This window comes from Sceloporus undulatus, chromosome 6 (assembly GCF_019175285.1).
Source record: "Sceloporus undulatus isolate JIND9_A2432 ecotype Alabama chromosome 6, SceUnd_v1.1, whole genome shotgun sequence".
Taxonomy (NCBI): domain Eukaryota; kingdom Metazoa; phylum Chordata; class Lepidosauria; order Squamata; family Phrynosomatidae; genus Sceloporus; species Sceloporus undulatus.
Genome location: NC_056527.1, coordinates 113,075,366 through 113,099,127, shown reverse-complemented (window position 1 = coordinate 113,099,127; position 23,762 = coordinate 113,075,366). Strand labels below are relative to the sequence as shown.

General features: G+C 41.2%; 1 protein-coding gene across 1 annotated transcript in view; it reads left to right on the top strand.

The window, feature by feature from the left end:
• The first annotated feature begins 1,051 nt into the window (after positions 1 to 1,051).
• Positions 1,052 to 23,762, top strand: part of CHD8 (chromodomain helicase DNA binding protein 8) — a 63,255-nt gene continuing 40,544 nt past the window's right edge. Inside the window, exons 1-3 of the mRNA XM_042473170.1 lie at positions 1,052 to 1,269; positions 5,092 to 5,161; positions 6,735 to 6,841. The gene's annotated coding sequence lies outside the window, so the exon portion shown is untranslated. The remainder of the gene's footprint in view (positions 1,270 to 5,091; positions 5,162 to 6,734; positions 6,842 to 23,762) is intronic.

Below are 23,762 nucleotides of genomic sequence, written 5' to 3'. Positions count from 1 at the left end.
AACATCACACAAGGAGACTTTCCGCTCTGCTTTCTGCAACCGGACCTGATTATCCCGGATCGGCCTTTTTAGTCATCAACGCGCTTGTAGAAAGCGCAGGATGGATGAGTCCTTCCTGAATCTTTGTTCGCAAAGAAAGGCCAGAGAGAGTTGTTAATGTATCATCATGTCAGGAAGGCTTTTATACGGGGAGTGTGTTCATACACACTTGTCCCTCCATATTCGCTAGGGTCAGGGGCACAAGACCCTCATGCTCATGCTGCCAGTTTCTTTCAGTGAGTCTCAAAGGTGCTACAAGATCTCTCCACGTATTTTAACTATTATATGTTTATACATTTTATGTTGTTTTCTTAGCTATTTGGTTTTAATTGTTTTGTTTTAATGAGCCACTTTTCTGGGAGAAAGGCAGCATAGAAATGAACAAGTAAAATAAAACACAGGCTGCAACTGTACTGTTTCACGCCGCTTTAACTGCCACGGCTTAATGCTGTGGAATTCTGGGATTTGTAGTTTGGTGTGTGCTGCTCAGCCTGGTCTGTTAGAGCTCTGGTGCCACCCCAAACTACAAATCCCAGGATTCCATAGGATGGAGCCATGGAAGCCAAAGTGGTGCCAAACTACATTAATTCTGCAGTGCTGAACTGCTGTGCAACAGCTGCATTAAACTGTGTGCCTCAAAAACACCCTTCGGCCTCAATCCTCCCCGCCCTCCATAAAAACAGAGCCACAGCCAGCTCAACATGGCTTCCTTCAGAAGCCGTCTAACCTATTGCCTGAATGCTTAGAAACCGGGCGAGTCAAAACACCGAACGGCGTAAATAAATGCCATAAATTATTCCACTTCTTCTTAAAAGGGGGTCGTTTACATTTTAATATAAGTGTTGTGCTTCATTTTAAAAAGAAATCAGGCGCCTCTTTAGACAGCCTCAGGCAGGCGAGGCCCCTTCTCCTCTCGCTTCCCTCCTGTTCCTCCTCCCTCCCTTCCTCCACTCTGCAGAGAGGACTTCCTGGAAGGTTCTCTCAACCGACCATGCTGCCTGGTCCCGCCTCCCGGCCTCGTGGCGTGAGCCAATCCTCGGCCGCGGGAGCCTCGCAGGAGTCGGCGGTGGGTGTGGCTTCGTAGGCGGCCGAGCGGGGTTAGGTTGCGGCGTCCATGCTCGGCTGCCTTGTTCTCTTCTCTCTCTCCCTGGGAGGGGAGGGGAGGGGGAGCAGCGGCGCCTTCAAGGCTCCATCGGAGCAAAGCAGGAGGAGGAGGAGGAGGAGGCCCAGGTGAGGAAGGCCCCGGCGGCAGCAGCAGCAGCGCCGCCATCGCAAGGGCCCCCTTTGCCCTCCACGCGAGGAAGAGGAGGAGGAGGAGGAGGGCATTGTGGGAAGCAGGGATGGAGGGCCTGAGCCCTGCCTCGGCTCTCTCTCTTTCTGGGGGGCTCTGCTGCTTGACCTTTGGGCACCAGGCAAGGAGCCTGGTTCCCACACCTCCATTTAAGAGATATATATATACACACACACACTGTATATGTATTATATGTACATACACATGCACTCTGTGTGTGTATATATATATACATATACATATACACTAGATATATACTAGATATATGCACTACATATGAATATTGTATATACATATATATATATATAATTTATATTATATGTACATACACATGCACTGTGTGTATACATATATATCATTTCTATATATGTGTGTGTATACACACACACACACATATATACTGTATATATTAATGAGGTATATATATATATATACACACACATACATATATATTATTTATATTACTGTATATGTAATAAAATGCACTGTGTTTATGTATATATCTCATACATGTGTGCGTGTCTATATACATGCATATGTATATATACACATACACACACTATAAAAATGTTACATATTTATATTATATATACATATACATGCACTGTGTATACATATATACATATTATATATAGATATATATACATGATTATAAATATTATATAATATGTACATAAACATGCACTGTGTGTGTATATATATATATATAATACACATATATACACTATAAGTATATATATAGTACTGTATATAGTATTATATATGATTCTATATATACACACATATGCACTATATATGAGTATTATATATATATATATATATATATATATATATATAATGTATATACACATGCACTGTGTGTATGTATATATGTAATTTTAATATATATGTATATATGTACATACACATGTACTGTGTGTGTATATGTAATTTTTAGATACCCATACATACACAGATGCAGAAGTAGCTGTGTTGGCCATTTAACAAATACAAACAAAATCCATCAGTGATACCAATGAAGGCATCACTGGTGGATTTTTATACAAACACACACAGACACACACACACAAATACAAATGAATGGAGGTAAATAAATGGGACCTTTGCTTTCCGTACTTCGGGTTTTCCTGATATATTTATGGGAAGCGAGAGAAGAAAAGGTAAATCTAGGTTGCGTTGTTCTTCAAATGTGTCTCTTTGTGTGAATGAATACACTGTGTATTTGTATAGCATTGTTTAGAGTGTGTGTGTGTAAAAAAATGAATGGCAATAAATAAATGGGACCTTTGCTTTCCATACTTGGGGTTTTCTTGGTATATTTGTGGGATGTGAGGAAGAGAAAAAGTTAAATCCAGGTTGTTTTTTCCTTCAAACGCACCCGTGTGTGTGTGTGTGTGTGTGTGTGAATACACTGTGTATGTATATATCATTATTTAGTGTGTCTATGTAAAAAATGAATGGAAGTAAATAAATCTGACCTTTGCTTAACATACTTGGGGTTTTCTAGATAGATAGATAGATAGATAGATAGATAGATATAAAAATCAATAGAGATAAATAAATGTGACCTTTACTTTCCATTGTAAAACCTGTATACACACACACACACACACACACACACACAAAATACAAGAATATATATACATATATATGCGTGTATACAAACATACAGTGTGTCTGTGTATATAAAGGAAAGCACAACCTGGGTTTACTTTCTTTCCTCTATGAAGTGTATCTGTGTGTGTGTGTGTGTGTGTGTGTGTGTGTGTATGAATGTAGATAAATAAATGTGACATTTGTTTTCCATTCTTCAGGTTTTATTGATAAATTTATGGAAAGTGAGAGAGGGAAGAAGGTAAATCCAGGTTATGCTTTCCTTCACACACACACATGCATATCATGTGTCATGTTATCACATATGTACAGTATATGTATATATATTGTAGTCAGGAAATGGGGAGAAGATTTGGACTTGGAAGGGCCGCTATGAAGGAACCAAATGAGATCCTGAAATATAAAAATGTATCATTAAATACTGAAATTAGGATTGTCTGTGCCAGTTTATTTCCCATTTCTATGGCTGCTTGAGAAAGCTAGATAGTGAAGAAAGCTGATATGAAAAAAAACAACTTAATTGAGATGTGGTTCTTTAGGAGAGTTTTGAGAATGTCATGGACCACTGAAAAGAGAAATGAATGGGTTCTAGAGCAAATCAGGTGCTGGAGGAGGAAAAGAAAGAATGCACCTCTGTTACAAATAGGTCAGATCTGTGTGGATAGTGCAGAGGGGAGGGAAGTCTGTAAGTTCTTACAGAGAGCATTTGGAAGTAATTGTGCACGAAAGAGGGTTGATTCCTTTGCACCGGCCTTGTGTTTGTATGTTGAGGGATGGTTAAGCTGATCTGTACATACATTGTAATGGATTGTGAAGAATGTTTGTGTGCACATGTGGGATGAATGCCATATTGCGAAATGTAAGTGGTTTTCTTTAAAAGAGGAAGGACACCACCACCAGTAGGTCCAACATGTGTCCCTCCCTTGATGTAGATGGGTGCAGGTTTTGCTGTTGGTATTTGCACATCTAGATCTGCTGGTTAAGTTTTGGACTAGGATTGGGCAGGCAAGAAGGGATCAGTCGTGAGCCGCCACCCTTCCTGTGGTTCTGTGCATCTGGCTTGTAAACAGATGCGTTCTTTCTGAGAAAGATCTTCCGTTCTCCACTCTTCTCCTTCTCCCGGCTCCACAGAGTTCTGATCATTCATTTGGTAATGGCCATTTAATACGTTAGCATTTTCCTCCCTGGACAAAAGTGTAGGAGGGAAAGCCTTGTGAGATTCATCAGTGCATCCCTTTCTCTCTTCTCCGGTGAAACTGACAAGGTCAGGGAAGAGTCCTTTCTGCTTCACCCACAGTGAAAAGAAAAATAACCACCTATCCTCCCTTTTTCTGTACTGCTGGTCTTAGGTTTGTGCATCAGTGTCGGTATGGTTGTTGACAAGCTTTCCCCGTGTAGGTTTCATTGGATTGCAGATGTATAGCCAGTGCAGGAAGATGCAGAGGATTGGTTGCATGTGTACCCATAGATTTGGAAACAAATTTTTGTCATATTGTCTCAGCTGCATCATTCTAAACTGGTCTGTTTTGGGTGTCTGGGGAGGAGGAGAAGGAAGGTATATGCAACTGTATCATCTATATAAACCTTGCTTGCATGACTGTTTCTTGTGTGAACTTTTGTACAGTGCAACTCAGAAGTGGTGATCCTGAACTGGTGCTGGTCCATGAGCCATCATTTGCCAATCTGGGGCAAGTTTGCAGGAAGAAAGTGAATACAGTCATAATATGGCACCATTCTCTGGCACATTGGTCGGGGTGAATTGCTGATCTGCCACTATGTCTATGCATAAATATTATTTAGAACATGGTTTCTGCATATCAAGTGTTCAAACTACAGGGCTGAAGTGGAGCAAGGAGAATGAGATAATAAAAGCTGTGAGCAAAAACAAAGTTGAGAATATAGCCCTTTGTGAGAATTATAAGGCCTTTTGTATGTTCTTGTACTACACCTCCCAGCAGTCTGAGTCAGCATAGCCAATAATGATGATTGCTTGGAGGTGCATCTGGCAGCCTTTCTGAGCCCCACTTCTGCCCTAACTCCATTAACAAGTATTTTTGATTTCCCAAGAATCAACAGGAAACACTGTAAGTGACAATATAGGCCCCTTCCAGTCCTGTTTATCCTTGTCTCTTTTTCTCCTTCTGCAGAAGGCAGCTGCACTCCTGTTCTGTTTCCTTGGAAGTAAATTCTATTAGAATAAATGGGATTTACCCTCAGGTAAGTGTAGCTACATTTGGGGACGTAAGAAAATGTATTTATGTTGGGAGGGGGGCAAATAGGTGGGCTTCACTCAGATCTTACAGCTATTTTAAAGGCTGATCTGAAATTGTAAAGCAAGCCACATTATGAAAGGAAGTAAGTGGGAGGGAAAATAACTGTGCAGTCCTATACTTGTCTCTTGAAATAAGCCCTATTGAGTTCAGTGGGGATTATTCCCAGGATAGAAACATCAGCAAACCTTGATCTTCTTTCAATAAAGATTAGCTCTTGGAATTTTATATTTCAAGGGGTTTGTAATCCACTTGGGAACAATGATATACATTAGTGGTTCCCAAACTTTGGACTTCAGCTCCCAGAATTCCTGACTTGTTTGCCAAGCTGGCTAAAGCTTATGGGAGTTGAAGTCCAAAACACCTGGAGGACCAGTGTTTGGGAATTGCTGGTATACATCTTTACACAAGAGTAAATCCCATTGAGTTCCTTAAGGATCATGCCCATGTAAGTCATTACATGGTTTTGGCCTGTGTCTTTTGATACATTTATGACTTCTTAATCCTGGTGAATTACCTTTTGACTGCCACTCTATTGTACTGAGAGAAAAAGTGTAAAAAGTAGACAAAGGATTTATCTTCCTCTGTTTTATCCCCAGTCTTTACTTATTTTCCCACATACAACTCCCTTTGCTATTACAGAGGCAAACAGTGATAATTATACTGTATAGATGTGGTGTGTGGAATCTGCTGTGCTTTCTAAAGGTTTCTTTCAGCCCGGATGGGGAATATATACACTAGTACAGTGACCCCTTCATTTCCACTGGGGTTTGGTTCCAGAACTCCCCAAGGATACCAAAATCTGTAGATGCTCAAGTCCCATTAACTACAGTGGCATTGTAAATTGTGTTCCTAATATAAAATGGTAAAATCAAGGTTTGTGCTTTGGAATTTATTTAGTTTTGTAATACTTTATAAATTCATTGATGTTTCAACCTGTTGGAAAAACAATCCATGGATACAGAGAGTTGACTGTATTCTATCTTTGTAGTTTTGGGGAGTGAAAACTGAGTCAAAATCCTGTTTGAGATTGACTTAGAGACCCATAAGAGATCAGCCTTAATTATCCTGCCAAACAGCTACATAAATAATCTCCCTCATCCAGATTTTGGGCTAAGGGTCTGTAATATTTCTCATTTGAAAAACCTGTTTTCTGTTCAGTCTGAAAATATCAACAATCGTTCACTTTTCCCCTGAGGTGTGTTAGACTGTGAATGAAAGTATGGATACCACTGACATCTATGTAATGGAGTAACTGGAGGCAGTCTTCAGAAGTAGGGAAGGTCTAACTGTTGGGCCTGGCTTATAAATCATTCTCCGTGGGCCTTTTTCATCCTTGCCAGTGTCGTCACACGGCCATTTGTTTGTCCTATTCCTTTAGCGCAACCACCAAGAGGAGAGGGCAAATTGTAGAGAGTTCAGCAATGTCGGCAGCCCCCTAGCACTTTGTCAGACTGTTGGTCTATCCATTTCAGTACTGTCAACTCTGACTGGTAGTAACAACTCTCCATGGTTTATAGGCATGATTGTTTCCTTGCCCTTCTGGGAGATTTCTGCTATTTTCCCTGTTGGTGAAATCCTGACTCTGTTTTCCTACTGAAATCAGACATGATCAGAGAATACTCAGGTTGGTATGGTTTTTCTCTCTATTCCCTATGCACGTTTTTGTGTACACATTTGCTTGCTGAGAGAAGGTTGTAGGAGGAAACAGCAGCAATAGAATAAGCGTTAGCAGAGGAATATGGATCATGCAGCCTTCCAGGTGTAGTTCGATTGTAAGTCCCAGCATAGGTAATAGTGAAGAATGCTAGAAATTGCAGTCTGATAACATTTGGAGGGTTGCCTGATTCCCATCCCTGGATCAGTAGCAGGAGGCTCTGGAAGTCAACTGTAGGCATATTGGAAAGTTGGATGCATCAGGAAGAAAGAAGACTAAGAAAGCAATGAGTATAAATATGTTTATATTATAAAGAAAGTTATATTGTAAAAGAGCTAAATTATATTATAAATGTTATGCAAACCCAATAACATCTGAAACGGTAACTTAAATGTGTTAGTTAAGAAAGAAACAAGCAGAAGCAGCTACACAGTAACAACATCTAGAGGATAGTTTTTTGTGTTTTTGGGGCTTATGTGGCCATGTTAAAAAATACTATGGATGCCGGCCATGAAAGCTTCAACTTCATGTTGAACATGTCGAAGAATTTTTCTGTGGTACTTTATTGACAGATGTTTCATCTCATGTACCAGTGCCAGATGTTTTCAACAAAACTGTTCAGTAGTACTGCTATTGGTCCTTGAAACAAAGCAATGCGTGGGAAACTGTTCCTGGTTGCTTCGTGTCCATTTGCTGGCAAAATTTGTTTTAACTTAATTTGAGAAGCTGCTTCTTGTGTTTGCACATATGGAAACTTAATTTCTTTGAAATTGTTGTATGTATAACTATATTTATTGCTTACCTAGTCTTCTTTTTTTGTTGGTCTATACGTTTAGGTCAAATGTTATTTCTGTTCTGTCAAGTTGTAAGCAGGAGCAAGTGTCCTATAGTACTGATGCCACCTCTGATCCCATTTTTGCCAAGACATTTGAGAGGTGGTGGGATGTCCAGTGTTTGATCTGTTTACCAATGCTGGGTCTAAACCAGGTATTGGTGACTCCTGTTTTTTGCTTGCCCCTGGACAAGTAGTTCTCAGATGAGGAGCTGAGATGGCAGAAGTTCCAGATGATGTTAGACCTCAACTCCCAGAAGCTCCAGCCAGCTTGGTCAGCAGTGGGGAACTGTGAGAGTTGAAGTCAGATAATCTCTGGAGTCTCCTCAGCTGAGAATCAAGTGTGGAGACCTTTTCCTTCCTATAGATCCCAAAAGTTTTAGTATGATGTGCAGTTGATTCATGGCTTGCTGTGCCTATTCCAGTGGGTACCAGACATTGGCTAATGCAAGAAATATCAGTGGCCACTGCAACCTTAGAAAGAGATTGGACAAATTCACAGATGATGACTAGTGGATGCTAGTCCTGATGGTTATGTATTTCCTCAAAAATTATATACTCATGATACTAGTTGGTGGGGAGAATGAGTGGAGGATGTTATTTTACCCATTACATCTTGTGGGCTTCTCATTGGAGCATCTGGTCAGCCATTGTAGGAACAAATTGTTGGACTAGATGAGTCTTTGAGCAGATATAGCCACTTCTTATGTTCTCAATACAGGTGTGAATACAGCAAATTGTAGCGCAACCATATTAGCTCTGTGGTTGGCATTGATTTTCCAGACATTTGAAGACTATTGCCTTGAGGATGCTTTTTGCAACCAGCTATTTTGAATATATCCCTCCAGTGCTGCTATACTGATTCCACTGGTTCTGTATCCTGTTTCAGAGTGGTGGTGTTAACCTTTAAAGTGAATAAATGGCTTAGGACCATTCTGCTCAAAAATGACACCTTCTCTCATGTTATTATCTGATTATTAAGACCAAATTTAGATTTTTCTTCTTTGGCTGCTGACACTCACATTGGTGACTTAAGCAGCTTAGAGCCTGCATGATGCTTTCCACCACGTGTGGAATGTATTTTCCAGGAAGATTCCTTTCACATCCTCATAATGTTCATTTAGAGATCATTGTTAGACTTCCCTGTTATAGTTAGTGTCAACAGTTTTTGTATTAATTCCCAGATTCCAAACATGTTAATATTTCAATATTACAGTGGGCTCTCAGTTTGTTTTGGTTGCTTCATAGATATCTGGGATTTTTTATTACTGTAAATAACTATTGGTTGGTTATGTTTCATTATGTTTATATCTTGTTTTGCCTCCCCTTCCATTTGATCCTCACTACAACCAAGTGGAATAGGCCAGGTCAATAGAGATTGAGAAAGTAGGCTCAAGTCTACGAAAGCTTGTGCTACCAACTTGTTTCTTGCAGTCATTTTCAAAGATGCTGTAAGATCCCTTTGCATACTGATTTTCCAGACTAATGCAGCGATGTCTTTGAATTCTGAGATCATCTAGTGAGTTTCATGATTTAATGGGTACTTTACCCCAGATCTCCCAAATTCTAGTGCAACGTTCTTAACTATTATTAAATATAGCTTTGATCAGTCAGTCACTTAATAATTGTCTACTGCTGTCACAGACCAGATGCTAAAGGTGTGCCATGATTCCATTGTGGTGCAGCGTTGCTTAGTTTCTTCATTGGTGCATCTGGTCTACATTGGACTTGTGGTAAAAAAATAATGTTTCTAAAATCCACTGACTGGCAAATGGAAAGTCTGGAAGCAGGAGAGATGAAAAAATGGTGATAGGGAAACAGCAGCCTGTGGGGTTCAGTGGCCCGCAAGCCTTGTTTTTAAAGCATATTGGCATTGTCTCCCATGGAGGTAGTAATCAGGTTCTACTTGGTCAGCTTCCAAAATCAAACAAGATTAAGTGCATTCAGGATGGTGGAACAGTTTACAGTAATTTTGAAAAAATATCTAAATATTTATATTCTGGTCTACATCTAAAGATGTCAAGGCAGCGCACAATAAAATTAATTTGATAACAATTTAAAAGAATATAGACCAGTTCAAACAGATTAGTGTACTGTAATGGTTTGAGCATTGGACTAGGCCACTGGGAGGCCAGGGTTTGAATCTTGGCTCAGCCATGTAAACCCATTAAGTGGCCGTGGGAAAGTCACACTCTCTCAGCCTCAGGATGGCAATAACAAACACATTCTAAAGGAACTTTAGGGTTGTCATAAGTTGGAAACTACTTGAAGGCACACAGCAACAACAGCAATGAAATCATATTAAATAGTTTAACAATTTCCAACAAGACAGTTAAATTGTTTATATAAATAACATAAAACCAGCTGCAAGATAAGAAAAGTCCTGTGATCTCAAAGCACAAAGATTCCTGCAAAGGTCTTTACTTAGCCTTGAAAAGGGGTAGAGGGAGGGCTTTCCTCAGATGGAGGTGCCACCATGGAAGAGGCCTCTTGTGGACCATGGATTTGCACTTTTGATCATCCTAGGTACAGGAGCTGGTGATGTATGCTGGACCATATCATAGGTAATACATGAGGGGGGTGTGTGTGGTGGAATGAATGTCTTGCCTCTGATCACTGTTGCTTTTCAGCAAAGTCATTCTTATGGCTGTAGCACAGAAAGAAAAAACAGACCAGTGGTCCATTTTTGGTAAGACAGTACTGTTGACATTGATATAATTTTTGTAGTTCTAATGGGAGTGAATTGGTAGAATTGGCCCCCATTAAGCTTGTAATGCCAAGGGGTATGATTTTGGCATCAAATCATGTAGTCTATCTCAGCAGGACCACAATATGCTGTGTGTCTGGCAGACCCCCTCTCTTTCTGCTGAAATATCTGCAGATAACTAACAAAGATAGAAGGGCAAGAATGTTAAAGGGGGGGGGGCTTGAATCATGGTTTCCTGAAAAAATTACAAGTATTAGCTTTGGCATAGAAGTACAATACTTTCCTTCATTTAGGCTTTCAAACAGAGGAGAAAGTTGAACAGAATGTCATCCTGCTGAGTTCACACTTGCAGTCCTAGGGTTTAATTATAAAATTTGCAACTTTTATTATTTATGTTGGGTTTTATTTTTGTTTGTGTTTTCTTTGGAACACTTGTGATTTTACTGGCTAGATATGCTCTTTAAAAAATAAGTGCAATCTTGAGGGGAGGGGTGTACCTCATGGATACAAATTGTGGAAATACTTTGTATTTATATTTTTTCAAAAATGTTGTGTCATTGCCAGAGAATAAAAACTGAGGTCCCTGTGTCTCCTAGAAATTATATTTCTGGACACTAGTTTGCAGTGATACAACTTTGCATTTAACAATTCAGCTAATCACAATAGGTGACCTGCTATTCTGTGTAGGTGACTGAGTGGCCAGTGAGAGGAGAAAAAGTTCTGCTTGCCATCAGTATCGCAATGTCTTCCTCTGCCAGCACCTTGCTAAAATGTATCTTTAAAGCATACTAGCTCATTGAGAGGTTAGTATCCTGTATACAGTACAAAGTTTGGAAATATAATTAGATTAGGATAACACATGTGTTGTAGGATGCTTTCCTTTCTCTACAACCAGCATGGCAATAAAGGCCACTAACCTCTGCAGGCTAGTAAAAATTAATAGCACTAATATTGGAGGTCTCAGACTAAATTAAATAATGTTAGAATTCCCATCCCTGATACACAAAATAGTGCTTTTAAGGATTGCTGTCTGAAATGCTGTGTGTGGCTGTGTGGGTTTCTGAACTAAGTGCTTTTAGAATGTTGGATTCATTTTAAATTGGAATATGATGTTGTGCATGCATGCAACTTGTAGGTGTTGGTGTCTGTCTTTTTATTGTTTGGTCTTTTTTCTTCCCTGAAAGAGGAAAGAAATGAGGCCACCAAACCTGCTAGTCTCCCTCTGTAGACACATAGGAAATTAATCGAGAAAGTTGCTGATGAAGCAATATAGGATGAATTTGGGGAGGGTGTGGGCAACTGGCAATTGGTTTGGGGGAAGCCACTTCAGTAGAAATGAAAGGCGTAAGCCGAAGTCATGAGAAACAGAGCAAGGTGTGTGTATCTTTAGTTGTGCTACAGAGCAGATATTGTGAAAAGAAGCAGCATGCTCCATGCCTTAAGATCACAGCCTGGTATCACTACCATGGATGGTTCCACAGAATTTTAAACAGGGATTAGAATCCTCCTTGCATCCACTTAACAAGCTGCCCTGGAATCCAAGGATCATTTTCAAGGTCATCCCTTTCCCTCCCTCTTCTTCAGATTAAGGTGGAATAAAACACACCTCTTTTTCTTCCTTTTTCTTCTGTTCTTTTTTTTTTTTTTTCACTAGCCAAAAATCTCTACCCAAGGCTGATTTAAGTGGGTAAGGAATTTATTTTTGCACACTATGGCCAGAATGGTGTTGGTGCACTGTGCTAGTGGTTGCACTTTTCCCCGGGTTGCACAGTAGTGGCCAGGAAAGGCAGGCAAAATCTGCAAGCTTCAATCAACCTCTCCCCAGTGTCTTATATCTGGCATAGTGCACCAATAGGATTTCCTGCATGTACGTGGTGTGCTTGTGTGTGCTTGTGTACACAGATTTCCCCCTTCTTCCACTGTACAGAAGTATGTGCAGCAATAGTGTGGAGCTTTTGGCTGTTTGGGCTGGCAGCTCCCAGAGGTCCCAGACAGCATGGCCATTAGAAAAGGAATTATGGGGGCTACATACATCCATAATTACTTTGCCTCTCTTATCATAGGTTAGTTAAATTTCAGGGTCTTTAGCCATGGGTAGTAGAATCCATGAGCTTTAAGTACAGTAGACCCTTCCCATCTGTAGGGGCTCAGTTCCGGGTCCCCCATTGATGGCAAAAAACACAGGCAGTCACTTTCCATATTCAACTACAGCAATGTGCATGCAGACGCATCAGTGTGTTTACATGTACACGCTGCCATTAAATAATATGGGCTGTGGCAATTCACACACTGATAGTGGCCGTCACTGTATGGTGTGAAGGGTCCACTGCATAGTGTCAAGACAGTGGTGAAGATCGAGCTTAATTGGGCCATGAATGTAAAAATGTTCTCTAGGTCAACATTTTGTCTGCCAAACATGTGCCTCTCAGGACATTCATCCAGGAGAAGGTCATGATGGGAACATTCTTTTTTTTTAACTCACACATGAACAGAACTTCCAAACACAAACATTTTAGTGGTTAGTGTGATTGGCAGTTGGATTCTGGGTGGTAAGTTGGTGGTCTGTTGTACTCCAAAGCAGTCAGACTTATCTCACTGAAACAAGCTCTATATAATAATAATAATAATAATAATAATAATAATAATAATAATAATAATAATAATAATAAATTTTATTTGTATACCGTTTTTCCCCCTAGATATAGGTTCCATTGATCTCAGTGGAAGACTCCTAATCAAGTATTGTAAGTTCTTGTCTCTGACTATGAAGCTCATGCCCCAATATGTCACTTAGGCTGAAGTCTCAGATGCATTTTAAAAGTAATTTAACAATTGCAAACCTTATCCAGTCCCAATCAGTAGCTACTATCATGTGTTACTGCTATTTACAAATTAAACTTTCCCACAGAATCACAGAGGGAAGGGGCTCCCACACCTACCAGTCCCAGATTATGTGGGCCCATATTGCCATACTGCTAGACCAGTAGTGGAGAAGGTGTTGCCCTCCAGATGATGTTGGATTTCAACTCCCAGCACTGTTGGCTAGAAGCAGTGGGATTTGCAATCCAGCAACATCTGGAGGGCTTTATGCTATGCCCATGCTGATCTAAAGTGGTAAATGCCTTCCAACCATTTCTTTCCCTATTCTTGTCTCAGTACTTTATCACAGGAGTGGGAATTGCATGGCTTTTCAAATATCATTGAACTGCACCTCCCAGCATTCTTCACCATTGGCTATGTCCACCAGACATACTGGATATTGCAGTTCAGCAGCTTCAGAAGGCCACAGAGTTCCCAATCCTGCTTGAGTGAAACAGACAAGATTAGACCAAGCAAGACCGGATCAATTTCACCAATCTTTTGACAATTACAAAAGTATTACTGTGTGCTTCACATTGGGTGTACATGTCTATACCTTGAGGAGCTGGAGTAGAGAGAGAATGGCATCCCCCTCCACTTTTGAGGGATAGCCTGAAGCCATCCCAGCAGATATAAAATTGATAGAGTTTCCTGAGGTCTTATTGATATCCTAGTGAAATCAATAAAGTTGTCCCTCCTTTACATGGAAGAGATTCTCACCCACCCCCATTTTTCCTGCTTACAGGCTGACCCTGGTATCCATAGGAGATACATTCCCAAACTTTCCACAGATAGCAAAAAACTGTGGATAATGACAAACACTATATTCTTGCCAGAATTTGACTATAAAATTGTGCTGGATGACTTCTAGATGCCTAGACAGGCCTTTGTTTTTTTAGACGTGGGTACCGTAAGTGAAACCATGATTACTGATCCTGTGGATAGAGGAGTCAGTCTATAATACAATTAATTACGATGTAATACAACTCCGTAGAAAAGGAGTGGGAAAATGTAGTGGTTTTTGGGTCCCATTTTCTATCCTGGAACCACATAGATTATCAAAAAAAACAAAACCAGAAGTCAGACCAACACCTCTAATTTTTAAGACCAGCTTGTTTGTTTTAATGTTAAACTGAAGGACGAAGGGAGAGCTGATCCTATTTAAAAGGTGTGCTGCTGCTGGGTACTTCCTAGAGAGAAAAATCCCCCTACTTTTGGTTGGTGGAGGAATGGTCTGGGAATATGCAGGGGTCAAGAGCTGCAAAGGTAGTCTTGAAAGAACCAGATGAGGTTCACAACCTGGGTTGCCTGCACCACCAGAGTGGCTTGTGTCCTTGAGTGAACAGTCATGAGTCTTTGTTAATTGGGGGGGGGGGGGAATTAAAAACTAATTTGTCAGTTTAGATTTGCATTTTATATAGTGAGTCCAAAAGCTTATTTTTTAAGTTTGATTTCTTCATCCACAGTATTGCATGTGGTTCAAAAATTAGAAATTATGGCGGGTTACAGACCACTGAAAAGCAGCAGTCTGCTGCCGCTGCCGGTTGCAATATCCAGGAACCGCAGCAACCAAACAACGCGGTATACCGAAAACCGCACTCCTTCCTGCACCCCGGAAGAGACGTCGCAAGTGCCAAAGTGCACACTCGCAGTGTAATTTCTGGGGTGCCACGTGCGGACGCAGCGCGTCCGCTACATCAAGATGGCAGCGGCCGTGTGGAATGGCCGCCGCCATTTCGTACGGACTCAGTACGTACTAGGGTTAGGGGCATCTGGAAGAGACGCCCCTTTCTAACCCTAGTACATGCTGAGCACGTACTTTACTTCCCGTTTGTAATGGGCCTTTATTTCTTCATCTTCAAATGTGATACTACTTTTGTAGGGGAGCTGAACATTAATCAAACATATTCCAGGGATGTGGGACATAGAAAAGGTTGGGAATCTGTGTCCTAGAGCCACACTTCACCCACCTTTGTTGTAGAGAAGGGGTGCCATTTGCCAGAAGTTAAGGGGGTGCAGTAGCCCCCAGGAGACCTTGAGAATCTGCGCACACACCCCATAAAAATTCAGCCGCCCCATCCTCCCCACACACTATGCTGTGCAATTGGAAGCAAAAAAAATGGACCCCTGGGGCCACAAAAATGGCCTTGGGTTTCATGTGGACCATGAGCTACAATATACTCTCTCTGTTGTAGAGGATGACATGGTGGAGGCAGATGATAGATGTGCTATAACTATGTGTTCACAGGCAGCATGCACGAATCTAATTCTACGGTTCGTGTTTGCTTTAAAAAACCCATTATGTAGCACTTCACATTGCATTTTGCTAGTACCAACAGCAGCCAAATATTGGCTCGAAACACAGTTAAGACCCTCAGCAAAGTCTGTCTGAAATCCCTAAGCTATGAAAAACAGATGCCTCAAAGTTGTGTGGGAGGTGGTTTGTCCATCTTTGGAGTATTAAAACTCTGCCATAGGAGCATCTTTGGCTCAGTACCTTGAAAAAGAAATAAAGCCAGTAATTGCACAAGTAAATAGAGGTTTACTACTAGGTAATATATCCCCCCCCCTTTTTTTAATACCATTCCACAGGTGTCACCAGCCTGTTGCTCTCTAGCTGCTGTTATCCTGCAACTCCCATCAGTTCTAGTCAGCACAGCCATTGGGGAGGGCTGATGGGAGCTGGCAGTTCAAGATTGGGAAGGCCTTACTGCATCCCTACCTTATGAGACCTAGGAAACTTAGTACTCTGTGAATGGTTTTTGACTTTGACCCCTATTATCCCCAACCAGAATTGCTAATAGTCAGGGATGGTGGAAGTTGCAGTCCAACAGCATCTGGATTCCCTATCATTGATCAAATACATTTTAAAGGTTTTGAAGAATGTTTTTGTTCGTTTATCTGAAGCATTTTTGCCTGCTTGTATTAAGCAGGCCACAAGGGTTATCTTTTCCAACCTCCTGTCATGCAGGAATACATGATTACAGCAGTCCTGAAAGATGCCCATCCAACCTCTGCCCACCACCTTCTAAGGCAGTCTATTCCACTGTCCAACAGCTATTTTGGTTTTTAAAAAAGTTGTTCATAAAGTTTAGGTGGAATCCCTTTTCATGTCATTTGAATTCATTGATTCATGTTCCAATATCTGGAGCAGCAGAAAACAAGCTCACTCCTTCTCCTATATGACATGCCTTCAGATATTTAAAGATAGCCATCATATCACCTCTCTGCCTTATGATAATGTTCCTACAAAGTAGGCCATTTGTATTCTGTGTAGATAGAGGTGGTGACACAGAGAGAGGAGTAGCCTATGACCCACAGATGAGATTGTGCCTGAGGCAAGATACCAACTCTGGTCTTGCAGACTCATTCTCTTCATTATCATTACTGGAAGGTCAAAATGGGTTTCTAGACAGTTTGGAAATCCAAGATATACTGTAAGCTTTCTGATATCAGCCAAAGTTAATTTAAGTTATAATAATAATAATAAAAATAAATAAATTTTTATTTGCATTTTCTCGCCTCTTCCAGATGGATCGAAGCGGGATTACAATCGAACAACAACAGTATACAAGAATAAAACATATAATATTCATTGTTAAAAACAGTTTAAAGTTTAAAAACAATACATCATCCTAAATAGAAGAGTGGGGTGAAGTCCTTACAAGAGATTAAGTGGGGTAGGCTTGCCGGAAGAGATCATATAATCAAGGTATTTCCAAACTCCTGGGATAGAAGTAAAGCTACCCACTGTGGTGTAAAGTGCTGGACAAGGGCTGTTCAAGACCAGGTAATGGAAACCCATTGGGTGACTTTGGACAAGTCACACTTTCTCCACCTTAGAGGAAAGCAGTGGGAAACCCCCTCTAAACATATCTTATGAAGAAAAGCCTATGATAAGGTTGCCTTGAGTTGGAGTAGAAGTGAAGACACATAACGAGAGCCAACATGGTATAATATTTTGCATGTTGGACTACAACTCTGTAGGCCAGGGTTCAAATCCTCACTCAGTTATGGAAACCCATTGAATAATCTTAAGTAAGTCACATTCTCTCATCCTCAGAGTGAGGCAAAGGCAAACCCCACTCTGAACAAATTCTTGGCAAGAGATTTGACTTAGGGTCTCCATAAGTCAGAAATCAATTAAAAGTGCACAATACCAGTGCAGTTAGAGACAGGTTCACGTTCTATAGCTCATGCTCCCATTTATCTATTTATCTATCTTCATTTTTTATATTTGTATCGCCTGAATACAGTAAAATCTCCTAAGCAGTTTACTACCTTTTAGATGCTTTACATCATTGAACACTTCTCTGAACTCATTGGTGGACAGTGGCACGTACATTCTTTAAATGAAATAAAAAGGAATAGAAAGAAATACTTCCAACAGTTTTTGATAGGAGGGGGTGCCACTTGGCAAATACACGTATACCTGTCCATACATAGGTGTGTGTGTGTCTGTGTGTGTGTGCGCGTGCGTGCGTGCGTGCGTGTGTGTGTTCAAGTTGTTTCCAACTTAGGGTGACACTAACATAAACCTATCATGAAGTTTTCTTGGCAAGATTTGTTCAGAGCGGGTTTGCCATTGCCTTCCCCTGAGAAAGTGTGGCTGCCCTAAGGTCATTCAGTGGGTTTCATAGCCAAGCTTGGAACTGAGCTCTGATCTCCACAGTCATAGTCCAACATTCAAACCACTACGCCTTGGTGGCTCTGTGTGTGCTTGTGTGTTTATGTATATATATGCAAGTATGTATGTGTTTGTGACATTTGTACCTATAATACAAGTGTGTGTATATATGTTTATATGCCTGTATGTATATGCCCTTCATGTCTCTGTGCATACAAGTGCAGATGTATATATTCCTGCAATGACTTTGCATATGCCAGCGTGCATGTATATGTGAATGTGGGTATTCCTGTGATGGCTGTGCATGTGAGTGTATGCATGCCCGTGTATATGCCTGCGATGTGCATGCCATTTTGCATGTGGGTGCATCTCTGTGCGTGTATGGCTGTGTGTCTGTGCATGCATGTCTATGTACATGGGAGAGGGAGGGGTCATTGTGGTCCATTCATTTGCGTCTCTTTCAATGTTTTGCTAAACCAATCAGATCTCTCTTTTTTTGAAAGCCCTGACTCTGTGCAATGGGATTGAAGGATGCAAATGAGCCCTGACCCCAGCCAGAGGGAAGGCAGCCCCTCTTTCTTTCTGCAATGGAGCACAGAGAAGGAGGAAGTTGATTGGGTGGCACACTGTGTCTGGCTAGCTGGTGGGGGGGGGGGTGAGGCTGCTGGCGGCCTGGCTCCTCCTCGCATTCTGTGCTGGGCAAGGAAGAGGAGGAGGAGGAGAAAGGAAGAAGACGCTGGAGGCTTGGAGGAGGAGCTGCTGCTATTGGGGCCGGGTAGGATCCAGCATCAGATGGGGGGGACCTGGGATGAAGGGTGAGAAGAATGCCAGAAAATGAAAGGACGAGGATAGAGAGATAAGGGAGGGGGCTTGGTGAAAATCAGGGATGACGGAGAGAGACTGGTTGGGGGCTTGGGAAGGACTGTGGCAGGGCTTTGAGGGGTGGAAAAGGAAGGATGTGAAGGTGGAGTGGCGATGACAGAGGACTGGGGGCTTGGGATAAAAAGGTATGGAGGGAACACAAGATGTGGCGCTTGCAAGAGGGTGCCGTGATGCGGTCTGGGGGTGAGGGGTGGCCTGATCTGCAGATGGGGAGGGGATCAAGAGGTGCTGGGTTCAGGGGGGACTGGGATTTGGGGTTAAGGAGGTGGGTGCATTTCTGGAGCTGCACAAGCAAGTGTTGGGTGAGGCAGGGCAGGTGAAGGAACTGCAGTCGGCAGGTGGGCGAGGAATATATATGTCATTGGGAGCTGGGAGTGTGGAGGTGCAGGCAGAAATGGGGGCGAGAATAGGGCAGGGGGGGCAAAGAGGCCCAGAAGGTCAGGAGGGGGCTGGAAAAAAAGCTGAGATTTGCAGTTGCTGTAGTTGTAGGGCATAGGTGGTTTAAAGCAAGTACAAGTGAGAGGAGAGAGGGAATCTGGTGCGAAGATGATGGGGTGGAGTTGGGAGAAGGCAGGTGGAAAAGAAAAAGACATACTCTTGGAAAAGGGGGGAAGGCTAGGGTCTCCGGGATAAACTGAATTTGTGCAGATGGCAAGTCAGAGGTGTGTGGAGGAGAGTAGGAGCCCAGGGAGATATTGGGTGGAAGAGACACCCCAGGTGGTAAAGGAGGAGCGACAGGTTTGGATAGGTTTTGTTTGTGGTGTGTGTGTGTGTGTGTGTGTGTGTGTGTGTATTAATTAATTAATTAATTAATTAAAATTTAAACATGGTTGCTTAGTTTGCCAGATTATTCAATAAATGTTTTTGACTACTGGTACCCAGAGGGGCAGAGTTTATAATCTTTCAGGACTGAGACTTGAGGTTTCACTTGATTTAATTCTCAACACTGTTTTTGGCTCAAGTATATCCATTCTTTCTATTACAGTGTTTGTGTGTGTGTGCGTGCCTTCAAGTTACTTGTTCACTTATGGTGACTGAATTTCATTGGGGTTTCTTAGGCAAGGAATACTCAGAGGTGGTTTTGCCAGTTCCTTCCTCTGAAATATAGCCTGCTTTCGCTAATTGGGCATCCTCCCAGTCATCTGGATTGTGATCCCTATCATCCCCAACCAGTCTTTTCCTATTTGAGCAAATGCTTCTTTCTGGAATTTTCACATTGTCGATTCCTGTACTTTCTGCTGATATTTCCAATAGAGTGACTTATTGGTAGGGTGCAGATAAATTTGTATTTAATCACTTTGTTAGTAAGAAAGCCAGGCAGTGTCACAGATTTATACTGACCAATGAATGTTCTTAGATATTTGGAAGAAAGAAGGTGGGTGCATCATTGAAATCACCTCTCACATCCTTAGGATGTGAGTAAAAATTGAAATAAAGATTCCAAAATACCATAAAACATATGGACTGACATTTATCCTGTGGCCCATGGCAACTAGGGGGAAGTAATTGTGTTGCTCACACTTGGAGCCCCAGAGTTGTGTTCTGCTCTGTTCTCTCTAAGAGATGAATGATTTCTGGAAATGAATGTTGAGACCCCCCAGATGGATAAACCTATCCTGGTGTAACATACTGGGAGTAGAGACAGTGGTTCATTTAAGACAGGGAGGGCAGTTTCTTGTGTGATTTGTAGTTGATATGAATAGTTTCTCTTTCTCCTACCCTTCCTGATTCCCAATGGTTTTAACTATCAAAAGGCCCCTTTTTCTTTCTAAGCAAGGCCAGTAAAATAAAGAATATTGGTTTGGTTAGGGGGAGAACAGGAGTAGATGTGTATGTGACCTCCATTATTGGTATTGAAAGCAAATTCCTGGGCAGATCTCAACAAAGCTAGGCATTTAAAAAAACTGTTTCCATAATCCTCTAGCCCAGGGGTAGGCAACCTGCGGCCCGCGGGCCGGATGCGGCCCGGCAAGGCCTTGGGACCGGCCCCAGCCCAGTCCTGCCGCCGATTGCCGCCGGGGCCTTTGGGGGGCAATTGTCTATAGAAGCCTCAGAAACCTGCATTTATATTAACATTTTTTTAAAAATCAGCAAATTTTTTCGCATGTCCTCCATTTTTTTAAAAAAGTGTCTTCCATTTGAAAATTTTGTCCTACATTTGTCCTGGTTTATTTATATATTTAATTTTTTTTTTAATTTTTAATTTTTTGGCTTCGGCCCCCCAGTTGTCTGAGGGACAGCAACCCGGCCCCCGGCTCAAAAAGGTTGCCTACCCCTGCTCTAGCCTGTGTGGCAGGTGACCTTGTGGGGTAGGGGATTTTGGGAGTTGTAGCCCAAGTCGGGGTATTGGGTTGAGAATCTGCTCAGAGATTCCTCTTCCCAAAATTCCACCCAGGATCCAGTCAGTGAATTTCATAGTTCTGAATGCAATACAAAGTTGATCCTACAAGCTTAAAGTGTGCCTGTCTTTGAATGTACAGAAGACCCTTGTCTTGGCCTTCTCATATTATTGTTCTTTCCAGGACCCATTCAGAATTTAAAAAATAACGTGAGGCCACAGAGAGAATATATGCAAGGGAGGGCATTTGCACCCTTTTTTATGCACCTCAACAAAAAACAATAGTCTGTCAGGAGAAATTGTGATCATTCTTTCTCCCCAAGCTTTTTAGCTTCTTCATATTGTAGGTTCCTTTATCCCTATTTCATGGCCTAAATAACCTCAAGGTACCAGATCTGTTTGATCATGGAAGCTAAGCAGCATCAGCCTACATATTTAGATAGGAGACCATCAACAAAGCTCAGGTTCTGTAGGCTATATATATATTTATAGGAAGGAACTGGCAAAACCACCTCCCAAGTATTCCTTGCCTAAGAAAACCCTATGACCATAAATCAGCATCACCATAAATCAGCAAGCAAACTTCAAGGTCCATACACGTTATCACTCCATTTCAGCTTATTTTTATTTGATTTAAAGCCCACTTTTCTCCCAAAATAGGGCCAAAAATCACATGTTAAAAGTTAAACAAACTAAAACATTAAATGGCAACTGTAAAATTGTTAGGAATACAGATTTAGGTTGAAGAAATATTCTGGCTCCTCTTAGGATGTATTGATCTGTCTCTCATGTTTGCTCCTAGAGCACACTAGAGGAAAATATGTGGTCATTGTAATTCTGTTTTGCTCAGTAAGGACACTCTAGGCAATGCTTTCTGTCCTGGAGGACAAATATAGTCTGTTGCTTTCTACTGTCCTAGCTTTTCTTTATAAAACACGTGTTCCAAGCATCCAAGCCTTATTTCTCTTTGAGGTTTTCTAAATAATAACAATAAGTAGTACAGTTGGCCCATCTTATACACGGATTTAAGCATACACAGTTTGTAAATGATCCAAAAAAGTATAAATTTCAAATATCAAACCTTGATTTTCCATTTTTATAAGGGACACCATTTTTTATGTCATTACATTTAATGGGACTTGAGCATACGCGGATTTTGTTATACACGGGGGATCTTGGAACCAAACCCCAGCGTATAACAAGGGCCCACTGTCTAGTAGTAATATAATCATTGTTTATTATTTTATTATAATATTTTAATAAATTATTATTATTATTATTATTATTATTATTACACATTTATAGCATATAGTAAGTGTGAATTTGACAAGTTAACACTTGGAAAACTACAGTTGAAGGACACATTGGCTTACTCGCAGTTATCAGTTAATGGGAGTCCCTTGTAGAATTCCAAGCACTTTTCTTAATCCTCCTACAATATCTTAGCATCCCAGAGTAATATTTTCTTTCAAAATCCACTCAAAACTAGACCTACAATGTAGGCATTCTATGGCATTGCCATCCTAACACAGGCTGGGCAAAGTGCAGTGTTCAGGCTGCATGTGGCCCTTGGGACCCTGTATGCAGCTCCTGGAGTTCCTCGGAGGCCCCAGTCCCCTATTTTTTAAAAAACTGAAGGCCATTTTTGAGTGATTGCCCCCAAACCAGCTGAAATTTGTCAAAATTTGTCAGTTTGCTTCTCCTAATTCTATGAAGCTTCCCAAACCAAAGCATTTTTTTTTAAATGAGTCAAGAAACAATCAAAAGGGCAACCAGAATTGAAATTGTGTCACTTTGAGCAGGTGGGTATGTTTGTGTGTATGTGTCTTCAAATCGCCTATCGACTTATGACAACCCCATGAATTTGATAGCATTTTTCTTAGGCAAGGAATGATCAGATATGTTTTGCCAGTTTCTTCCTCTCAAGTATAGCCTACAGGACCTGGCATTCGTTGTTGATCTCCTATCCAAGTACTAACCAAGGCTGACCATGCTTAGCTTCCAAGATCAAATGGGATCTGAATCCTTCAGAGCATTTAGGCCCAGAAATTGGGGTGGGGAAACCCACAATATGAGGGATTTTCAAGGTGGAGATTGCCCAAATTTGCTTTTCCAGATAATTTACTATATTTTACTGTACATCACTTCGGAGTATGGTGGGCAGAGAGATGATGAATGAATATTTTTAATAAATAAATAAAAATACTACAGGGTGCATAGAGAGGACAGCATTAGAGTGATAGTTACATTGTAAAAATATTTGAATTATCTCTCAGATAATTCAGATGACTAGAATTCTGAAATTTGGAACTGGAGGGATTAATATCACTTTTGGTCAGAGATATCTTACATTTTGTTTCTGGCTTATTAACAAGTTGAAATAGTCCTCCTTAGACAAGGCTGGATGGCTTAGGAAAATGATGCAGACACACAAAAACATGCATTTTAAGAGAGGCAAACAAACTAATTCTGATACTAAAGACTAAATATATATGTCTGTCTGTCTCTGTGTATGTTCCATATTGGAAGCTGACACTAAAAAAAGAGTCCTCCTTGTACATTTGTGTGTGATACAGCTGTCTCCAACCCTGGTATGCTCCCGATGTGTTGGACTCTAATTCCTTCCTAGACCAGCCTACATGGGAT